Source organism: Perognathus longimembris, chromosome 11 (genome assembly GCF_023159225.1).
Source record: "Perognathus longimembris pacificus isolate PPM17 chromosome 11, ASM2315922v1, whole genome shotgun sequence".
Taxonomy (NCBI): Eukaryota; Metazoa; Chordata; class Mammalia; order Rodentia; family Heteromyidae; genus Perognathus; species Perognathus longimembris.
Genome location: NC_063171.1, coordinates 9,746,879 through 9,771,066, shown reverse-complemented (window position 1 = coordinate 9,771,066; position 24,188 = coordinate 9,746,879). Strand labels below are relative to the sequence as shown.

General features: G+C 36.4%; 1 protein-coding gene and 1 pseudogene across 1 annotated transcript in view; both read left to right on the top strand.

The window, feature by feature from the left end:
• The window catches only part of Rgs7 (regulator of G protein signaling 7), a 436,763-nt gene that overhangs the window by 145,574 nt on the left and 267,001 nt on the right, over positions 1-24,188 (top strand). The gene's annotated exons all lie outside the window — the stretch shown is intronic.
• Positions 3,084-24,188, top strand: part of LOC125359110 — a 42,305-nt pseudogene continuing 21,200 nt past the window's right edge.

Sequence of the window (24,188 nt, the reverse complement as noted above, 5' to 3'; positions counted from 1 at the left end):
GCTTTTAGACAGATATTCTACAGATGAGCCACGCCTATAGAACTATACCTTTTTAACAGTGATTATTTTAGAGACATGTTTGCATCTTAGCCAGGCTTGCAACTGAACCAAGGTCCTCTTGTTCATCCTTCTTGCCCTAGCTGGACAATAGGTGCATCTTACTGCTCTCAGCTCTGACTTAGAAAGGCTCCGCTATATATGCTCAGCAGACTAAACTCAGTCATCACATTCTCAGGCTCCCTATATGCTCAGACTAGACTCAGTCATCACATTCTCAGGCTCCCAGGTATCAAGTATTACAGACATGAGCCACCAATTTGCTCATCTGGGAGCCTTTTTAATATAATTATTTTTCTTCTTGCTTATATTTGACTGTGATTCTTTAACATTTTTGCTTTTTGCTCAAAGGATGTTGTTTTTTTTTTTTTGCCATTCCTCCTTCACATACATCCAATTTTTCTCCCCATCATTTTGGGCTTGTTCTTTCTAGAATTTATTTTTTAAAGTTGAGTGTTCACCAATTAGAAAACTCCTATACTGTTTACTTTTGGTAACACTTAACATTTAATCTATATGCTTAGATTGGTGATCATGTGAAAAGGGAACAACAGCACTTACTATGATCAACCCATAGGAAAGTCTTTCATTGCCTATGGGTTAGCAGGTACACCCAAAGAATGATAAATTCCATGAGAGACTGGAACATGTATAACTTGCCACTGTTGGCTCTTCATTGTTTAGAAATATCGTGAAGAAGTAAAAGCAGAGAAATGTATTATTTTTCAATTCTAAAACGTTGTGGGAATTCTAGCACTGGTTTGATGATTAATCTGTATGCATTGATGAAAAGATTGGAAGAGCTAGAGGAGAGCTATGAAAAAGATGACCTTGATCAAGATGCATTGAACTCAGTGTCATGTTGAATTGAAACCTTTCTGTGTAACTACTTGATAGCAATGAATTTTTTAAAAAAGAGATTAGGATTATATCTGACCACATTCTTAACTTCAAGCCACAGAATATAACTTTGATTGGATTAAGCAGAAAATCATCTTTAGACAAGGCATTTGGGGGCATCTTATGCTCTTAAAATCATTAGGAGACTAGAAGACCTGTCTTGAAGAGAAACCAAGGTGCCTCTGAATGGGTGTAAAGCCCAGTGTTAGTGACACCTAATACGAGGAAGGGAGTACAGAGAGCAGGATGGTGGATGTGATTGAACAACTTCAGGCAGAGGGCAAGGATCTTTTATAAAAGGCATTGCAGAATGAGCGCACTGTTCATGTTGGATTCCTTGAAGTGCTGATGTTGTAGTTCTGATTAATGGTCCTTATTATTCTTGTGGTACATTCTCACTAGTGGAAAGGGGAATTACATTAATATTAAAAATTAGCTTTGCTGCTGGGCATGCCCATGGCTCATGCATGTACTCTTAGCTACTGGGGATGCTGATATCTGAGGATCTTGGCTTGAAACCAGTCTGGGTAGGAAAGCCTATGAGATTCTTATCTCCAAATGGAAAAACTGGAAGTAGAACTCAAGTCGTAGAGCTCTAGCATTAAGCCCAAAAGTTCCGGGACAGGACCCAGGGCCTGTGTTCAAGCCCTCGGATAGGCACACATAAAGAAGAAATTAACTTTTCCTTACATGTGAATTATCTCATCTAATTGATTCAGGAAATCTAGGTCATTTTATTTTTCTTACTGTTTTCTGTATTGGTAAAGTTCTACAGGTACTGGAACAGACATACAACTTTTGCAGTCATACTTAAGCATAAGATCTGAGTATTTTGGATGAATCTGACAATTTATCTATCTACTTCTTTAACATTTATTAAGAAATTATTATTGAAATAATACAACTACATGAGTGTGGGGGGAGTGGCTTTGCGCTCTAGAGTCAAGAGAGTGAACTAAGAAATATAATTGTCTCTCCAGTAGTTTGCATTATACTGAAAATTTATATGGACAACAAACTGTCTAAATTATTTTTATTATTAACAAAAATTGACATCAGAATCACCAATTTCTGGATTCTGATACTGGCTTCTGTCTTTACTGTGCTATAATAAGATGTGCCATAACTCAATTAATCCTAATTAGCCCATGATTCTTATCTCAAAAACACAAGGATGTTACGAGGCTAAAATTAATAAGGATTAAATGAGTTATGGTGTGCAAAGTGTCTATTAGAATGACTGTCACAAAATACACATGAAATCATTCTATGATTTTTAAGTTCTTATTTACATGCTCTTGTTTATTTAAAATAGTTGTTGCTTCTGAAATGAAGGAATTATTAAATCTGGCTGTGACAATTAGAGACAACATTTAAACTTCCCTGAAGGATGCACAGTGAAGGGGAAGAAAATTAGATGGCAAAGCCTGGATTTATGGAAGGGTAGAGACAGTGATCTCCGGTATAATTTGTGAAGCTATTTCATGGTAGGCGGCTCTGGGAATGAGTCTGGTAGACAGGCGAAGGAGTTTGTTCCTTATTCTGCATCTTCTGTAGGATGACTAAAGCAGGGACTATCATCAGCCAGCATAATTTTAGGAAACTCAGTTGATTGGAAAATGAATTACAGCAATAGGATGATGGGTAGCAGGAAGCGATTGACAAAGGAGATAAAGGATCACACTAGAATTAGATGAGTGGCAGGGAATACATGGAAGGACATATCCAATTGATATGATGGGCAAAGAATTAACAAGAAGGAAGAGTAACCCGGGGAAAATCAATCATCTCAAAATTTCTTATGTGGGTGACTGAAGACCCTGTCAAAATAAAGAATATAACATAGGGCGAAGTCTTTGGGAGAAATGATGAATTTATTTATTTTTGGCAGTTTAGACTAATTTACCAAGAGGAACAGAATTGGACATGTATGATAGGAAGTTAGAACCTAGAACCAGAAATAGGAAGCAAAATTAAGGTTGGTGTTTCAAACTTGACAACTACGGCATTGACATAAAAGATTAAATAAGAAAGTGTGAAGTGAGGAGAGTTATAGGCAGAATGGTCTTGGGCAATGCCTGAATTTCAACAGTGGGAAGAATCTAAACTAAGCAGTGTTTCGGGACATGGGAAGAAATTCAGGTAAGTCCAGAGTCATGGAAGCCAAAAGAGAGGGAGCTTTAGAAGAGAAATTTTGTTTCCTACGTAATGTCTTCAAACTGTGCTTTGGAACAAGTGAAGGATATGTTGCTCCTAGTTTTCTGATGAGGAAAAGTATAACCTAAAGCAAGCAATTGGCTCATCTCTGTTAGAGCCAAAATTAGAATCTGGGCTGCCTGAGTCCAAGTGAGTTCTCAGTCTAAAAGATTTTCCAAATGACTAAGTCAATGGAAAAATGGTGGTATGCTGGTTGCCCCAAAATCCAATGGGCTCTTCACTAAAGTTATAAACATTTCGTTCTTTTTTGGGGGGGGGGGCAGTCATGCAGCTTGAACTCAATACTTGGGCACTGTCCCTGAGCTTTTGAGCACAAAGCTAGTGCTCTACCACTTTGAGCCACCACACCACTTTGGCTTTCTATTGGCTAATTGAAGATAAGAGTCTCATGAATTTTCCTGCCTGGGCTGGCTTTGAACCACAATCATCAGATCTCAGCCTCCTGAGTAGCTAGGATTACAGGCGTGAACCACCAGCTCCCATTTCATTCTACTTTTGAAGTAAAAATGTTGTATACATTATCATTAGTAGCTGGTAAGATAACTCTCTTTTCTATAAAAGGGAGCTCTGACATGGAATTTTGTGCAAATAGTACTATAGTACTGAAGACAAAATATAAATGGCTTAATTTTGAAAAAAAAAGATGAATCTTAAGGACATAAACATTTTAATGATCATTAATAATGCTCCAAAACACATCTGAGTGCCCAAAGTCTGTTCTCATCACAATTTTATTGAGTAAATACTAAAGCTGAATTATTAGGAAGGACTATTAATATCTTCAGCCTCATATATTTGCAAGATTTTTTCTACACAGTTTTAGAGGTGGTATAAGTTTACAATAAAAGATTAGCCGTTTCTCTCAACCCTGTCCCTCTCTTTTTCCTTTTGTCCTTTTTTTAAATTAGGAGCTAGATATTAATCAATTCTCTTCTATATGGTTATGAACCATGTATTGTTCCTCGTGTAATAGTGTTCAGCTTCTTGTCATTTGCCAAATTGAATTCTTCACAGTTAAAATACTTATTTTTGTTTTGTTTTGTTTTGCCAGTCCTGGGGCTTGAACTCAGGGCCTGAGCACTGTCCCTGGCTTCTTTTTTGCTCAAGGCTAGCACTCTACCACTTGAGCCACAACGACACTTCCAACTTTTTCTATATATGTGGTGCTGAGGAACCCAGGGCTTCATGTATATGAGGTGAGCACTTTACCACTAGGCCATAGTCCCAGAAAAATGTTCATTTTTAATATTATTATTTGAATCAAATTTCCCCATTTTTGTCTTACATTTTTTTGTGGCCAGAGGATATAAAATTCAAAAGTGTACTTATTACAATATCTTATGTCAAAGTTCAAAAATTTATTCTCTATGAAGAGGTTTTATGAATATCCTGTCTTTTCTTCTATAAATAACCTAACCTTTGGAATGGTGATTTGGATTTTCTGAAGTTTATTTTTATTTTTCATAAAATAAAAATGTAAGCTGGATTTAAGCATGATATAGCTCAGGCTGGTTTGATATTCAAGATCTTCAGTTAGTGAGACTCACAATGTTAGTCTAATGTAATTTATTCTCATAGATTATGGACATAAATTATACACCAAATCTAACACAGCAATAAGAGATGATTTGGAGGTAAAAAAAAGAATTAGTGAGGCTTACATAAAAAGTTACTTACTTATTACATTACCACCCACTACAAAATATTCACTCTTTCTCTTTCCAGGGATTTTTAAAAGTTTCATTGGTACATAATAGCATTAAAACATTTATGTACTTAAGATTCACTCCTGTTTTATCAAAATTAAGTCATTTATATTTTGTCTTCAGTACTGTAGCACAAAATTTCATGTCAGAGAAGTTCTCCCTTTTATGGAAAAGAGATTTATCTTATCACCTACTAATGATAATGTATAAAAATATTTTTTATTTTAAAAATAGAATGAAATGTTGAGCTGGGAGCTTGTGGTTCACGCCTGTAATCCTAGCTACTCAGGAGGCTGAGATCTGATGATTGTGGTTCAAAGCCAGCCCAGGCAGGAAAATTCATGAGACTCTTATCTCAGATTAACCAACAGAAAACCAGAAGTGATGTTGTGGCTTTATCTAAAAAAGCTCAGTGACACCACCCCCCTCCCCCCCCACGTATATTGGCCAAAAAAAAAAAAAAAAAAAGAATGAAATGTTTTTGTCTTCTTCTTTTCTTTCTTTCTTTCTTTTTCTTTTTCTTTCTTTTTTTTTTTAACCAATCCTGGGGCTTGAACTCAAAGCCTGAGTTCTGTCCCTGGCTTCTTTTTGCTCAAGGACAGCACTCTACCACTTGAACCACTTCTGGCTTTTTCTCTATGTATGTGACGCTGAGGAATTGAACCCAGGGATTCATGTATGCAAGACAAGCACTCTACCACTAGGCCATATTCCCAGTCCTGAAATATTTATATCTTTAATGAAGAGTCCATTGGGTTTTTGGGCTACCAGCATACCACCATTTTTCCATAACAGACATTTGGAAAATCATTCAGACTTTCTAAGAGATCCTATTCTGTGAAATGAAGCCAGAAAAGCCATAAAATACATGAAATTAATTTTTTTGCATGTTATGTTTACTCCAGCACTGTTCATAATAGCCAAGTTATGAAATTATCCTAGGTGCTCACCAGCAGATGACTGGATAAATAAAATGTGATTATACATATATGGATAGATATAGATAGATATAGGCATATCTGTCTATATTAATATGTATATTATATATAATGTATTTATGTGTGCATTAGTATATATAGATATATAAAAATCTCTCTCTCTATACATAGATGTTATCTATATATCCACATACAGATAAATAGATATAGCTATATCTATATATAGGTATATAAATATAGCTGTATCTCTCTATACATAGATGTTATCTATATATCCACATACAGATAAATAGATATAGCTATATCTATATATAGGTATATAAATATAGCTGTATCTATAGACATCTCTATATAGATAAAACGTTTCAAATTCTTTACTCTTTAGGATGAATTTTTTAGAAGATTTTTATATCCATATTAAATAAAGATAATTGCTTTATAATCTGGGTTAGATAGGAGGTTTTTTTTTTCTTTTCTTTTTACTCATGTCTATTGGGTGACTTTGTATTTTTTATTTCTTGTTATTTTTCAGATGGTGAATTATATTAATTTTATATAGCAAGCCAAAACTAAATTCTTGAAATAAACAAATCTAAACTAAGTAGTGACATTTGGAGTATCTGTGGTGATATTCTTATCCTAAATTTATGATATTGAGTGATAATTACTATCTTGTATCTTTCTTATTTGATAAGATTGGTCTGCGATTTGCCTATTTTCTTATTTACCCTAAGAATCAAACTTTGATTTCTTTAATTGATTGCTTTTCTGTGTTCAGATTCATTGAGCAGAATTTATTTGATTTCTTTCTGTCGTTTTGCTTTAAACTTGGTTTTTTCTTTCTTCCTCTCCTCCTCCTGCTCACTCTCCTTCTTTAGTTCTTCTTCATGCTCCTCCTTCAACTCCTATTCTTTCTCTTCTGCTTTTCTCTTTCTTCTGATCCTCCTCCTCTCTGTTAAACTTCTAAGTACAGATACTATAGGACTATACACAAGTCCATACATACTTCATGGATTATTTAAGAAATATACAAGAACAAATTTAACCCTATCTGATTTTTCTCTTGTGTACTACTTACTTAAGCACCTCTATAGTATTTTCTTTGCCTTTATTCTTCTCAGTACTTTCAACCCAAGGGTTATGATTTCCATCAAACTTCTACAAACTTCCCTCCCTCAATGATAAATCCAATCTACCATATCGCCATTTCTCATTATGTCTCTCATGGCATGTGAAAATCTGCTGAATTTGATCTGTCTGTAAGATACTCTCAAAGACTGACTGCATTGCTTTCCTTAGCAACCCTGATAGGCTGTTCTGTCCTTAGTGATGATCTTTAAACAAATAGATAAACAAATGAATATAACTTCGCAACTATCCTTCAACCAATTGGCTTGGTAATTTATGTCTTTCTTGGCACTTAATAATTGTGGGGTCATCATTCCTATCAGAACTTGGCACTCAATACATTCTTTTTCAGAACTCTCCACTCAACACATCCTTTTGCTGATTAATTAACCAGACCTTATCATCTTTGAGCACATAAGTAACTTGGTTGTGGACTAGAACATTCATTATTCTTTGCCTTTTCTAGTATATGCTTCCTCTCTCTGTTGCATGATAGTGACTTGCCTTACTTCCAGGATCCATAGCTAGATTCTCCCAGCGGGTGTTTTCCATTCCCATCCTCTTTCCTTCTGTTTTTACAGGGTGTTACTATTACCTTATTGTTGTCTCTTGTCTGGCAGCAAGACCCCAAAATGCTTTGTTCTGAAGGTGTTTAAGGGATGCAGGTGTGCTGATATGCTTTGAGGATGGTTCTATGCAGAACACAAATACTTTACTGACATTAGGGCTTAATGTACCACAAGCTTCTCATGATGTCCTTCTTGCCCCTCTTACCTCCTCTCTGCTTCCTTCATTTCAAATGGGAGCATATAGGAAGACTGGTTGAACTCATAGAATCATTCTTTAACTCATTTTAACTCATTCTGGAGAGTGAATTTTTTCTTGAGGGTTTTTTTTGTATCATATATAGACTTTCTCTACTATACATGTCTATGATGTTGAGTCCAGGGGTCACCACAGCTGGAATAAGATTTATTGCACCCTGGGTGTCTGTAGGGCCTTTGGTTGAAACAGAGTGGGCCAAGTTAGAAAGATCCCATTGGTTGGAATGGATCAAATGGTGACAGAGTATAGCAGAAAGAAAGTGCCACAGATAACTATACCCAGTTTATACTGCAATCAACAAAGTCGGAGACAATAATATTAGAGGTTTATAGCAAAAATAAACAGCTTAATGAGGGTATTTTGGTGTATGAATAAAGTCTAAGGACTGAAATGCGGGAGTATGGTCCACTTCATTATCCAAGCAAGAAGGAGTAGGAAGTGGTAATTGAGTGATCTCTAATAGGGAGAAGAATTTGGCTCCAGGCTCTTAACAAGTGACCAGCAAACTCATGGCAGGACCAGAGCTAAAAGAAGGCCAGCAAAATAAAGCCAACGAGTGGCAGCCAACGCATGAATGTGAACTTTCTATTCCATATTCCAAAAGACATTTATGAGAACGTAAGTACTTTGTTAGACAGATGCTTCGTTGAAAAACGCCCATTCATTAAACCTTAAATAACTAACTAGGAGTCAGGATTGCTACAGAGATTAAACTTTCAGAACAGACAATAACAAGGTGAGACTGGGAAGGGTGCTCTATGCTCACCAAGGAGAGTGTGAAATATTATTTCAGCCCAGTATTGTTGACAGCGTTGGATACTGAGCTGAATGCATTGTATACATTTTGATATATGTTTTTATCTCCATTTTTAGAGTTGAAAGAGGGTAATTAGTACAACTGTGATAAATGGAGTTTGATATGTTGTTTTCTCTATATCTTATCTGAGTATATTGGAAACTGTGTATACTGTTATTAGAACTAGGAAATTGAAAGGGAATACCAAAATCTAGAGACACAGGGAAAAAAAAGACAAACAACTACAAAAGTAATACTTGCAAAACTCTTTGGTGTAAATGAACTGAACAACTCATGGGGGGAAAGGGAAAGGGGGAGGGGGTGGGGGGAATGAGGGACGAAGTAACAAACAGTACAAGAAATGTATCCAATGCCTAATGTATGAAACTGTAACCTCTCTGTACATCAGTTTAATAATAAAAATTTAAAAAAGGGATCTACTTCACTGTTTACAACAGAATGGTTCAGGCTAGGAAGTTCTTAGTCTCTTTTGAGATGGGACACATGGTAACTGAGTTGAGTGTATTGACGGAAGTGAAGACAGTTACTCAGTTTGAAAAATTACTAAATCAAAGTCTTGAAGTTACAGTGAGGCTAAACAGGAGCAAGAATGCCAAATCAGCCCACATTTGAATCACTTTTGGGGGTGCAGCTAGTACCCCCACTTTTTCTGAGGCTATTGGCTGTCTTTGTGATATACTAATGCTTCCTGGTCTGCTAAAATGTAGACTATTATTTTCTCCCTATTGTACAGTCCCAGAACAAAACACTACCTGAATTTTAATGCTCTTTCCTAGCATTGCTCTGTTCTGTGTTCGCCTATAACATTATACTACAATTACTAAGACTTCCAGCATCTCTGAACCTTTATTCTGATTAGTAGCTTTTGGTCTGCTGTAGGCTAAGGAACAAAATTATTTTAATAGCTGGAATAGATTGACAACTGTATAATGAGGTCTGTGCTAGGTTGTTTACATGTTTTATCTTATTCAACACTTAGTATTCCTTGGCAGTGGTATTAACTTTTTTATCTTTAGAAAACATTTTTAAAGCAACTTAAAGTTCCCAGCAAAATTGAGTGCAAAACTGAGTACGTGTTATGAAAAGCATCTACCCAAGAAGATTTTAGGACTGCTAAAGGCAGGAAATGCATCTTATTTCACAGTGACTATCAGAGTACCCAAGTGAGTATGATTTTATGTATGTTTCAAGTACTCTGTCATTAAAGATGACTCATCCTAATAGCATTCCCTATTAATGGAACTCTTGCCTAAGTACTCTCTAGGAGCTAACAGGTTATTAGGTCATATTTGGATGGAATTTTCTGGAGAATTGTGTGTATCCTTATCATTTTCCTTATACAGTCATTGTGTTAAGAAAAAGTGTAGGTCATATTTTGTCCTTCTGAATTTCATGGTAAAAATGATGTGGAGGGGCATTAGTATGCAGTAAACATAATTAACAGGGAAAAAGCATTCTGAGTTGCTTTATAGTAGAGATGTCCTATACCTATCTATGAGACTTCACTGAATTTCTGGCTGCCTTTTGCCAGAATGTGTAAGTCCAGTGGTAATATCTCATTATAGACTCAGAGACAGTTCAGTAGTGATGCCTAACATTGGCTGGTAAGTGATTCAATCACACCAGTAACCAAAAATTTTGAAGATAATGTGAACAAACAAACAAAAATATTTCTTATATTCTAGAACTTATTTTGAATATATCTGGCCTATTCTCATCTTCTCAGAGCATTTTTGCTCTGTGATAAATTCTCTGCTACAACCCTGCTTAGCTCACTCTCACCTTTCTCTACTGCACTGTGGTTCTGATCTACTTTCTGTCTAAATGTTCTGGAATTTATATAGCGGTCCACTGTCCATCCCAGTCCCTCAAGCACCCTGAGATGTGTGTAGACTCATAAGCTTTAGCCACAGCCTGGTTTCTCCTAATGGATGGCCTCTCTTGGTAGATTATCATGTCACAGTGAGCAAAGCACCTGACAGTCAGGCAAGTTCCATCCAGAAGAATGATGGCCAAACTGACAAGCCATAACACTGTAATGATTAACTGATTTCCCTTTACTGTGTTCTAGTTATAACATCAAACTTCTGGAAAATCTCATATGCTAGGAATTTGTGTGGAAGACAGGAATATCTTGGTTGTCTCCCTTTCTGTATTGTGTGTGAGTTAAAGTCTAGAAACAAATGGAAAACATTTTCCCTTTACAATACTAAAAGGAGTCAATTAAGTTACTATTTTTTCACCTTTTTGGAGTGTGGGTGTGGGTTTTTGTACTAGGACTTGAACTCAGAGCCTGGGTGCTGTCCTTGAGTTTTCTCCATCAAGGCTAGGGCTCTATATAACTACTTGAATAACATATCTACTTTAGGCTTTTGTGTGGTTAATTGGTGAGAAGAGTTTCAAGGACTTTCCTGCCTGGCTGGCTTCAAACTGTGATTGATCCTCAGATCTCATTTCTTTTTTTTTTCATTTTCTTTTTTTTAAATTTGTTTATTAATTGAACATTTTTTTTACAAGGTGTTGTGCAAAAAGGGTACAGTTACATAGTAGGGCAGTGTGTACATTTCTTATGATATCTTACGTCCTGTTTTTCTATCCCTTCTCTAGGTCAGGTAGACATATATACAATATACAATGTATCAAGAACATATACAGTATTCACAGACTTGGTCTCTACTGTCTCTCTGTCTCCCTTTGTTAACAGTCATATATCAGGGAGATCATGCCCCTTTGTTTTCTGTGTTCAGATCTCATTTCTTAAGTAGCAAGGATTTGTGGCATGAGCCACTGGTGCCCAGCAATAATCTCCTCTTAAATGTCTACTACAAGCTCACAGAATTACATAAAAGTGCTCTCTATGAACAACAAAGATGTGAATGAGAGGGAAAGAATTACTCTACTGGAATGACTTTTAAAAAAATCGTTGAGTCAGCATTTCATAGTTCAGGCTGGCCTCAAACTCAATCCTCCTGTCCCCATTTCTTGAATGCTTAGAACACAGCCATCTACTACCAAACCTAGCATTTTCCCACCAACTTCTTGAAAATAGTTCAATGTTATACTACTGAATAGTAGCTGGATCCTGATGTACAGAGCATCACAATTAATTTAAACACTTCACAGCCCAGTGTCTAGTAAATGGTATGGTTCACTGAAAATCTTATAATTACTAATTATTACTAATTACTAGAATGACCCATGTGATATATTATGCTCCCATCAGTATAAATAGCTTATTCCAAATACCAACTTTTTAAGAAGTTGCATTTTGGGCAAAATAAAGGTGGCTATTCCTGAAGTATTTTTGCTTTTGACTGTGATTGTAGTACACAGAAATTGTTCTTATATAGTATATAGTATAATGTAAGTAGTAGTGCTTGCCCATGTCTGATTTTTCAATGGTCTCAATGTACACCCCTCCACCCCCAAGGAAAACACTGAACACTCTATATTGAGACCATTAAAGATGTTGGGGAAATCCTCAAGCTGTTCATGCAAAAGAACTGTGAACTTGTAGCTTGTATTAGTTTTCAGTCCGTAAACCTCAAAGTCAAGAGTAAGCTGGATAATTTCTTTTTTTTGGTCAGACATGGAGTAGTATGTATGTTAGATTAAAGCTGATCCATTTAGAATGTGAGTAGCTGTGATTGAGTGTGGCTTGGGAGAACCTGAATGTGGGCCTCCCAACTGAATGTTTTCAACGAAGTCTTCAGGATTTTTACTGAGGGAATGAAGGCAGTACTTGGGTGTACAAGGATGAGAAGCAGTTTGCTAGTTTTGAGATGCCCGTAGAAAATGTGAGCTAATCTAAACCTAAATAATCACATTTTCTACAACTATTTAACTATATTCCCTTCCTATAGGTATTAAGATGAAAGTTGGTTGTAAAACTCCAAAATTGTGTTCATATCAATTTGAATATTGTTAAGAAGCCTATGATTTCATGTGATTGGCTTCTTTATTTTTATAGATAAGGAAAGTGTCAGTTGGATATCCAAGATATGATGAAGAAGAGACTAGTGAAGAGGCCAGAAGATGCAGTTCTCAGACTGTGGCACAAGTCCTAGTTCCTCACTTTAGAATGAGTGACTTTGGAAGTGCCTCAGGTATACACGTAAAAAATGAAAACAGCAGTATTTATAATGCCATGCATTATTCAGTATAAGGGAAATAATTTGGAAGCTACATTTCAGATACTAAGTGGTCTAATAATCTCTAAGGAAAAACACTGTGACAGACAATATTTTCTCTTTTTGGTCCAAATAGTCTTCATAAATAAATCCCTTGATGTTTTCTTATTGCAAAAATTTTAGAGAAAAAAGGTCTGTAAACCATACGTATCCTCAAAGTTGCTTGCCTTTTCTGTTTTGTTTTTAAAGAAGAGCATTTGTGAATGTAGTATTGAGATAAATATACTTACAAGAAAAAAACCCACTTATTTTGGCTCACAGTTTTAATGATTTCAGTCATTGCTCAGCTAGCCTGTGATGTTTGAGCCTGTATTAAGAGAGTTTGTCATGCAATCATGAGGTGGAGCATGTTGCCTACATTATGGTGGCCAGGAAGTAACCAGAGGAGGGGAGCCAGGCCCCATGATCTCCTTTCAGAAAACACCCCCAATGTCCTAACTTTCTTGCTCCAGGCCCAGCCACCTAAAATTCCCATCATCTCCCTATAGTAATATCCAGGGGAATCAGCCTGTGATAAATGGGTTTGGGGGAACATTCTAGATAGAAACTAAAGCAAAGAGTATTGAGAAATTTGAAAAGAAAAATCATAGCTATTGGTAAGTGAACATTTTATTACATTCTATCTGAATTTTAAAAATAAAATTTCCTTACTTGCAAGTTTTGTCCTTTGTTCCTTAAATGCAAACAGATGATTCATTTCTCAAAGTCTGACAATAACCATGATTTAAAGGGTTTAGTCACCAGGAAATTAACTGACTTATCAAAAACTGAGTTTTAGACACTGAAATCAAATTTTCTTTGACCTTGGGTTGGCTATCCAAAACCTTACTGGTTCTTTCTAATCGAAGTCTGACTTGATTGTCCACATGCCATTACCTCATAAGTTGTGGCTTAAATGTAGTTAGATAGCTTAGGAAAAGGTAGAAATTCCTATACTTGCTATTCTCTTTTTGCTTGTTCTTGGAAGGAACTGTAATTTAGGATTATTTTATTATTATCATTATCATTATTATTATTTTGGTAGGATTGCAGTCTGAGTGCAGGGCGTCACACTTACAGGGCAGGTGTACTGTACCACTTGAGCTATACTGTCAGTTCTTTCTGCACTGGCTATTTTTGAGATAGAGTCTTTATGTCCAGGATTTCCTGGATTATGAAACTCCTATTTGTTCTTTCCTCATTGCTGAGAGCATACCACTATACCCTGTGACTGTGTTTCCCCTCAGCTTGGAGCAACAGATAGATAACAATGTGAAAGCTACTGTGTTTCTTCAATAGCTAGACCAATAGAAACACACCACCTTGCTCAGTCATTGGCTGAAATCTTATGACTTTTTTTTTTTTTTTTTGCCCTGCTGGACTTGAATCATGATGCCCTAACCTTTTCCCTTCAAGTAGCTAGCATTTTAGGCTTGATCCACAGTACCTTGTAAGGTGAATTTTTTTTTTTTGTTGTTGTTGTTGCCAGTCCTGGGGCTTGGACTCAGGGCCTGAGCACTGTCCCTGGCTTCTTTTGCTCAAGGCTAGCACTCTGCCACTTGAGCCACAGCGCTACTTCTGGCTATTTTCTGTATATGTGGTGCTGGGGAATTGAACCCAGGGCTTCATGTATAGGAGGCAAGCACTCTTGCCACTAGGCCATATCCCCAGCCCCAGAATTTCTTTCTTTCTTTTTTTTTTTTTAACAGTAATGGACTAATGGTGTATGCCTGTAATGCTAACACTACCAAGTCAAGGAACTATGAGCTTGTGGCTAGCCTGGGCGGTTTAGTAGTATCTTGTCTCAAAAACAGAAAGATGCCCTTTTCCCTTTGTAAGTAAATGTAATTATATCCAACCACAAACATAATACTCCTCTTTTATTTATTTTTTTACCAGTATGATACTATTGTTTTTTCATTTTATTTATCAAAGTCAATGTATTACTTTACTCTAAAGCACATTTGTAATGCCCAGAAAGATTGTTCTATGTTCTGGACTATTCCTTTTTAACAAAAGAGAAGACAAAATTAAGAAGGACCTCAGGGGATCAGAAATGACTTTAAACAGTGAAATGGTAGAAAGCATCACTGGTACCCCCTGAGTCTGGGGATGCAAATTGTGCTTGGCTATAGCCCTGTCTGAACCCTTTCACTCCACAGATTCCCAGTTTTTCAGTTGTGAAAGCAATGTTCTTCCCCCTGGGCTGTTAAGGGACACCATTAGAAAACACACATACATTGAATTTATGCAGTATCTAAATAGCTATACTTAAAAAAAAAACATAATCAACCCGGCCCTTTCATTTGTCTACAGAATATACTAACTTTAACTCATTCAGTTTTGATTTGGTTTTGTGGCTCCTCTTTTAAACTGAGTAATTAACAAAACATTCCAGTTTTTAAAGTTAACTAATTATCTGGAATCCTTTACATTTCATGGGCTTGTCTCCTTCATGAGATTGCTACATTTTTACACTATTGCTCAAATTACTCAGCATATTCCCACGTCTAACTCAATAAGAGGCAACATTTTGTTCACAATCAATTCAAAACTCAGATTTACTTACTGCTATAAAACTACTGAGATTTTCTGAATTTTGTTATCTTATGATTAGGCTATCATTCGTATTTAAACTTCCTGATATTTTATTTCGTGAAACTAAGAGTAACATTAATGCTCAACTAAAGTATTCAGCAAATAAATAGATAAATACATAGAAAAGCATCTATAGAAGTCAAAAAGCTAGATTATTGACCTGTGTAAGAATGGCTCAATGGGAACAATGTCTGCCTTATAGGATTTTTAAAAACTGAGCGAAAAAAACCCTTTAGTCACCACTAATATCTATTCAAATGGAACATGATGCTTTTTTAATAGTATAATAAAATTGTTTCAACATTATGGAAAAACAATATGTATGATGAATAAAATTTTGAAGCACTCATTTATTTAAGAAGCATAAAAATAATCTGATGGAAACATTTCTAAATATTTTTTTTCTGTTAAATAGAACACAATGAACCTTATTTTACTTATTTACTTACAATTAACCTTATTTTACTGGTTCATGGTTATTATAAATTGTGAGGCAAAGCAATGATTTTTCTTAGTGACTGAAGTTTTTAGCCTCCTACCTTAAATCATTACACAACCCCTGAAGTTTTGCTTATCTAGTTGTATTATCCCTTTTCACTAGCCTACAAAGATGAGATTATTGTTTCTAGTATTAATAATCACTAGGCTTGAATGAAATAGAATTTAAAGGAGAAAAGGGAAATCTAAACCCATTAACAATAAGACTGATTTACCAAAAGTCTAAAAGTAAGTTACTATGATCCTTGAAAATAGAGGGATGGTAATACAAAAGTAGAAGAAAAGTTGACTCACTTCCACTTGAGCCACACCTCTACTGATGGGTTTTTGTTGTTTGGTTTTTTTGGTGCCAATCCTGGGGCTTAAACTCAAGTCCTGGGTGTTGTTCCTGAGATTCTTTTTCTCAAGATTAGCACTCTACCACTTGAGCCATAGCACCACTCTGGCTTTTTCTGAGTAGTTTATTGGAGATGAGAGTCTCACAGACTTTTCTGCCCACGCAGACTTTGAACTGTGATCCTCAGATCTCAGCCTCCTGAATAGATAAGATTACAGGTGTGAGCCACCAGTACCTGGCTACTTCTGGTTTTTGGTAATTAACTGGAGATATGAGTCCCACAACCTTTCCTGCCAGGTCTGGCTTTGAACCACAATCCTCAGTACCTGACAAAAAAACTTTATATACTCAACTGTGGTGCATGACACCCATAGAAAGTTCATGATGAATTCTTACAAAAGGTAAATATACAGGATATTTGAAGCCTCTTTTCCTGATCATTTCTGAACTCCATGATGCATATCTTTGCAAGATGTTTGCAAGGCTTGCTAGAGATCAAATATATTAAATGATTATAGCATTTGCTTATAAAATCCAGGATCAATTAATCCAAGTTTCTCTTCTATTTTTTTTGTTTTAATGTTAAGAGCATTACAATTTTTTGACAATTAAATAAAAGGTGATAGGAGACAAAAGCATATAAAAATTTGGTTTTCTACTTCAAAGAAAATGAAAATTTGGTTTGCTACTTCAAATCTTTGGAAATCAATTGGAAATTGAAGTTAAAGAGTAGATCATTTTATACAGAAAATCTGAATGGTGCTAGAGGTAAGCTTTATACTAATCATGATTCTAAAAAATATTTGAGGTCTTTGTTGTTTGGGTTAGATGGCTGTCATGGTGTTTTTCTGCCATGCTGACAGAATGATAGCTTTTGTGCAAGGAAAGCTACAGGGTGACTGCCAACTGTCCTTGTTGGTTTTCCTTAGGAATGAGATTAAACAACTTGTTGAGATTGGAGTGTTTTTTCTTATTGCTGCAGATACCTGCTCTCATCTGAACTAATGGGATATGATCAGTTAGAGCTATGCTAGACACTGGGGATTCTAGTTACAAATATTCAGACAAACATACTCATATACATAAGAGAAATCAAGCCTACTTCATACAGAAAACCTATATATGCATCACACTCAAATTTAGCAGAGCTAGCTGGGAGCCAGTATCTCATGCCCATGATCCTAGCTACTCAGAACCCTAAGATCTGAAGATCACAGTGCAAAGCCAGCCCAGGCAGGAAAGGCTGTTAGGTGCTTATCATTAATCAACCCCTAAAAGCTAGAAGTAGCTGTAGTTCAAGAGATAAAGTACAAGCCTTGAGTGAAAAAGCTAAGGGATTAGTGCTCAGACCCTTAGTTCAAAAATTTTACTACTTCTTAATAGGTAAATTCTTCACTTAATAAGTTAAGAGTATGAAAGTCATCCTGAATTAGTCATGGGCAAAATGAATATAGTGTGTTCAAAATAATAATATTTTGTTCTCGATGCCTAATGTCTTTCTTCACATACAATCACATTCATAGGAGTAGGATTTTCCCAAGCATACACATAAGGATTAATGTTTGTGTTATGTGTGTGTTATAAAATATATATGAAATGTAACTTTCCTGTATATGAAGTATAAATGTAATATGTGTAGCATATATATTATATTGTGTGCTAACATATATAAAATATATAAATACATATGCATATATTATATGTAGAGATTCTAAATGCATACATATGTATATTATATATGCTATACATATATGATATATACATATGAACATGTTTACATGGTTTCTTATTGCAAACTATCACAAGCTCCTGAGTGATTATAAAACAATATCCATTCATCATTGCACAATTTTTCTGGGTCAAGAGCTTGCTTAAGTGGGTTCTGTGTTCAGTCTCCAGGAAGAAATCAAGAAGTCTGCCAGGCTGCATTCTTATCTGAAGGCTGCAGTGAAGAAAGATCTGTTTCCAAGCTGCCTCAGGTTATTGGCACAATTCATTGCCTTTTAATGAAATCATAGTGGTTCCATGCTTCTTCCAAACCAGCAATGAAGACTGAGTATCCCTCTGCCCCTCAAATCTCTATCCTCCACTTATAATGTTCAAAAGGCCTGACTAGATTAGGCTCAAGCAGTGAAGTTGTCCATGTTAGCTGTGGTTTCATTTGCACCTGTGATTAACCACTGTCTAAAACATAGAAAGTGAAACATTTTTGCTATAAACAATTTCTAAATTTTAAATCATGTGCTGCTGTGAGTAGCAGTATGACTTCTTATGTGGTCCCACTGCTCAGCTGGGAAGTGAATCATCTCTGTTGTGCATATCTATGCTTATTTCTACTACTCACCCATTAGTCACTTCATCTCCATATTGGTTACTGTCATGATGTGCAGTGCTTTTGTTCAAGTAATACTATTTTAATTACTGATGTCCCCCAAACCCAAGAGTAGTGAGACTGCAATTTGGATGTGCCAAAAGAAGCCATAAATTACAAGGGGGAAGTTATAGATATAAGGGGAAAAGAGAAAAATGTACTGAGGTTGCTAGAATCTGGGATGAAGCTGAACAGAGCACTTCCTGTGTCTGTGGGTATTCACTGAGGCATAAAGGATGCATCCTTCATAAATCCATAGGGGCTTTAAGGAAACCCACAAAATCCTTTGTCCTCAAAGTGTACTGTCTACACATAGCAGTGGCATCTTGTCATATTTTCCATGTTCTCTTGTTTAGAAGCGGATCACAGAACTAGTTCACATGCAGGATATATTGGCGCCAGGTTGGGAACGAACAGGGCCAACAGGACTGTGTCTGTTATACATTTGTTTCCTGCATCCCAGAGTAATGTAGCCTTCAACTAATTTGACGGAAATAATCATCATTTGTATTATACACAAAATAGGCAACATTTAATTTTCCCCTTCTCTCAATCTCTTTATGACATTTCATAATTTTTTCTCCTTCATTCTGCCTTAATCCTACTCTTGTTATTTAGTTACTGTCTCCCACAGAGACTTCACCTCCATCTCTAAAGCTCCTCACAGAGAAAAACATATAATACACAGAAAGGCATGTTGTTATCTATGGCAGAAACTCTTCCATGGGCTGTTGGTGCATTTAGATAAAATTCCAAACTCCTTTCAATGGGCAAGACTTTATAATGGAGGGGTAAGAACATCAGCAAATAGGAAAAATGCAGAATACACAGGTGCATTTTGTCTCTTTTACAAAAGTCTTGAAGATATTCATTTAGAAATTACACTTTATTGTGTTTTCAGTTGTGCAGGCTCCTTCCAGTTTCCATCACCACCTCAGCATGGGGTACAGCTCTGGCTCTTTGTCTAAGCTAAAACTGAGTAAGAAGTATTAGATAACAGAAAGAAAGAATATAGTAGCTTGCTCTGATAGAAAGCACATTTATTAATACGATACTGTCCAGATCTCAGTCACGAGGTCCCATCTAATCTTAGAAATGCAGGATTTATTGAATGTGGCATACACTTGGTAAAAACGAGTCATGTTCATTGAAAGATGAGGAGACCCTGTATGGGAGAAAATCTAACAATCTTTGTATCCCTTGGCCACTTAAATGTTTGTGAGTATTCTTCATTTTACAGATAACTTACCCTCTCCTCAAAGGACACAGGCTCACAGTTCTGTCTGGAAACTTCATCTGAAAGAAAAATCTAAGGTGTCTACGTCATACATTTCTGCTCCTTCCAGGTTTGGGTATAGTTTGTTGATAATCGGAAGGACTAGATACCTGCTCCCTATCTCACCCATTTTTCAATAAAATGATGTGTGTTGTTCAGCTCTCTGAATTATAAGAAAATACCTGAAAAATGATAATGGGTTGGATGGTTATAATTATAATGTAAAATTATACTCGTTTATAATATTAACAGAGACAGTTTATTATCAACTGGCTTGTGGCAATATATCATGGTTGCAGATCATGGTGGAACAAAGCCACTCTGGTCAGGGTCATAAAGCTCAAGAGGGTGAGGAAGGATTTGGGATACTGCAGTTGAGTTTGAAGACATACTCCAGTGAGCTAAGGATGTTCCATTATGTCTCATTGCTAGAAGACGACACTACTTCTAATAGCACCATTCTGGGGACCACACCTTGTATATATGTATATTTGAGATTCAAACTATAGTACAAAATAGTATTTTAATTCAGAAAGAAGGAAAATGAAAACACCAGTCAGGAAGTATTCCATATCAAATACCAGATTTTATGGATGAACAAAAGCAAGGATTCTTTCCTCCTACATGGAAGACTTTTTTTCAATGGAGTTTATATCCCATGAGTCATGGTTTAGCCCATGAGCCATGACCTCTTCCAGAGGAGCACACTGGAGAGGGCGATGCTTTGAGAGTGCTCAGTGTGTGGAAATGTTGAAGTTCAGGATTCTTTTAGAGTTGGAACAATGACAAGACTTTGTCGTCTATTTAGCTATGTAACATTTCAAACATTTATATATTTCAGCTCTGTTTTTTTGTTGTTCTTGTTACTGTTTTTTGTTTGTTTCCTTTTGTTTTAAATGGGTCTTTCTCTACAGCACTGTCTGGTTTAGACTCATTATCATGGCACCTTAGGTTCCTGCTGGGACATCAGGACCACCTTAGGACCTGCTGGGATGTCTGGCCAACCAGAACCAGAATGGATAGTGCTTTGCTTGGCTTGCATAGTGGTTTTCGTTGTTGTTGTTTTGGTTTATTTTATTTTTGTTTTAACTATGGAAAACTTAACTTAAATGTCTATAGAAACTAGAAGATGAGTCAAGCTGATAGCCTTTAGCACTGTCTTTCACATCTGGAAGATCAAGGACTCTTATGGACAGTCATTTCAGTCATCTTATTAGGAAGCCTTTCCTTAAACCATATCACGTGCCTGGTCTTCCTCTAGACAATTGAGTTCTCTAGTTGACTGTGATGGTGTGGTGATCGAACAGGGTGTCAGCAACTCTATTGGGCTGTTCTAAGATGATTAAGACAGTACTGACCCTCCATGGTACATAGCCTATTGGGAGATGCAGGCATTGGAGCAAATAATTATCATGTCAAAAGTGTTATAATGTATGTTTGCATTGCTGCTAATTATTACCAAGTATCAGGAGAGAAAATAAAAGGACTCAAAAGTTTTTGCGTCTTATAGATGAAATGTCATAGAGGATAGAATAAATAATACAAAATGAGTATCAGCAACAGGTGGAATTTCCATAGACTTTTGCTTCAATTATTTTCTTATTTTTATTGCTAATTGAAAACATTTCCTTTGTGTTTCTCTATGCCACTGAATATGGCAAAATCATTACAAAGCAGTAGACTTCATTTGTTCCTCTCTTCAGAGTGCCAACCACTTGATAATGTATTTGTTTTCAGTGCCACAGAGGTATTATTTAAAAATAAGCAAATAACAGAGCACTACCACCACCTATACCACTGTGTATCACATTTCTCTGAAATATTTTGGTTTCATCTAACTCTGGCCTACAAACCTCTGTATCAACTATTTGCTTGACTTTTTTTTTTCCAATAACAGATCCAATCTCATGATAGCTCACTTCCTTATTAGGTCATTGATCCATGGATTAGTGGATTAATCCATTGATGAGGGCAGAGCCCTTTTGATGCAATCACTCTGCAAAGGATTCTTTTCAGCAAAATGAAATAAAAACCTTGGACTTAATTAATAGGATTTTTACCAGTTTAATGAGTTCACAGAGTGACTGTCCACACCAATCATATGACTGTGTCCTAGCCTCATTTCTTGACTACCCATGCATTTCTTGACTACCTCACAATAAAGCTTCCCTCTGGTTCTCTTCATATCCTTGACTCACTAACCAATATTTGAGCCTTCTACTATCATATTCTTTCCATTGTGAATGTGTAAGGATTGCTTTTATGTCCCTTTTTCCTCTGTAAAAACAAGTATTTTTCTTTTATATAAGATGATTGTGGTATTCCTTAATCTGCTGAATGCCAGTAAGAATGAAATATGTACAGTATTTTCATCCCATTGTTGTCAAATTCAGTGCAACCTAGAAATTTGACAGAGTAGGGGAAATATTTCTTGAAAGTTAAAGCTCTTGAAGAGTAAGGAGTAGTAAACATTACTGTGTACTTAATACATGTTCAGAGCAGTATCATTTCATTTGATGTGAAATATTTCTTTAAGAATTGTGGACTGTGTAGTCCAAACCTTGAAGCATGCCAATCTGCTAAGAATATCCCACTGAGCATGTTGTTAAAAACCCTGCTGTGCTTTTCACTCTCCTACCTTTGTTCAGGTGCTGGCCTCCAGGTTCAGCCACAGGAAAGAGGGTTGTGACTAGCATCAACTATCATAGTTGCATTTCCTACAAAGCCAGTCTTCTTTGATTTTCTGCTATCCAATCCATGTGTTATTTGTACTTGCCCAAAATGACATTTTATTTAAAGAATGGGTATATCACAGACAAACTCTAGGATGATAATAGGAAAGTTATTGGGATATGATTGCTGACCTTCACAGTAACTGCTTTGATGTTGATTGGTTTTGGCTTTGGGAGTTTTGAACAAGCAGCATAGGTGGGTGGAGCTCATGGCGCTGCCTGGGCCAGCCTGTGCTTCCCTCATAAAGTCACTGGATGTGGCCTGAAAGAGGTAACCGACTAGCCATGTGGGAAGAATCAGAAACCTGATCTGGGAGCACAGTGGGTCAGCTGATTTTCAGGATGTAAACATATTTCCTATCTGTGACATGACACATAAACCAGGTCAGAACATATTCATTCTCAGTTAAAAAAATATTACTACTAATGGTGCTGACAAATGTGCCTTGTTGTTGATCCAAATTGTCTCTATAGACCAAAAGAAGAAAAGTGGGTTGCTGACAATGAGTGGAAAGAAAAAGATAATCTGTAGTCATCTTCACTAAAGGCTCCATTAATCCCACAAACTGAGCTACGTCTAGATGGAGCTAAGTCACTCTGTTTATACATTGATAGGATTGGCAGACACTTTCCAAGCTTTCTGCAGGCCATTTGCTTCCCTGACTTTTTCTTCTTAGTTACTTTTCTGATCTATCGGCTATGCCAAGCTACACGGTGCCATGCCAACAGGTCAGTCTTCCTGTGGTTCAACTTTGCACATATCTGCCCTGGTCATACACAATTTTTGCAGTCGTTTATCCGAAGACAATCTAAGTCCTGTCTCTCACATACTTTTTTTTTTTTTTTTTGGCCAGTCCTGGGCCTTGGACTCAGGGCCTGAGCACTGTCCCTGGCTTCTTCCCGCTCAAGCACTCTTCCCGCTAGCACTCTGCCACTTGAGCCACAGCGCCGCTTCTGGCCGTTTTCTGTATATGTGGTGCTGGGGAATCGAACCTAGGGCCTCGTGTATCGGAGGCAGGCACTCTTGCCACTAGGCTATATCCCCAGCCCCTCTCACATATTTTTAATAGTAATAGTGTGGTTTCCAATGGGCCAATCCCAGTTTAGTGTTGTAAATAGAATGTGGGATTATGACAAAGGCATTGGTTATTGGTTGACTGGAAAATGATTACAAGCAGTGACTGACTGCCTTAATATATAAGTTCTGTTTCTCTATTTATTAGTTTTATGAACTTGGCAAAGAAAGTTACAACTCTATGACCCAGTTTTCCCATCTGTAAGATGAAGATAAAAATAACTCAAAGGAATAGTTATAATTAAATGAAATCATATACAATGTTAAGCAAATTTCCTGGCATCTACTGAAATGAGCCTGGCTAGCTATTATTCTTTAGTATCACAGTCCATGTCATTCTTGTAAACATTATAAATCATGTCTTAAGAACATACGTCACAAGACTGCTACTGACAGGAAGTGAGTGGAGATTGTACTTCAGTATAATTAATCATTTTCCTGGGTGAAGCAGGTGAAGCTCTAACAGCTTCTCATGAGTACAATGATTACATCTTCCTTTTCATGGCCATGTTCCATCCAAAACTTTATTTAAAAGTTCTCCTAC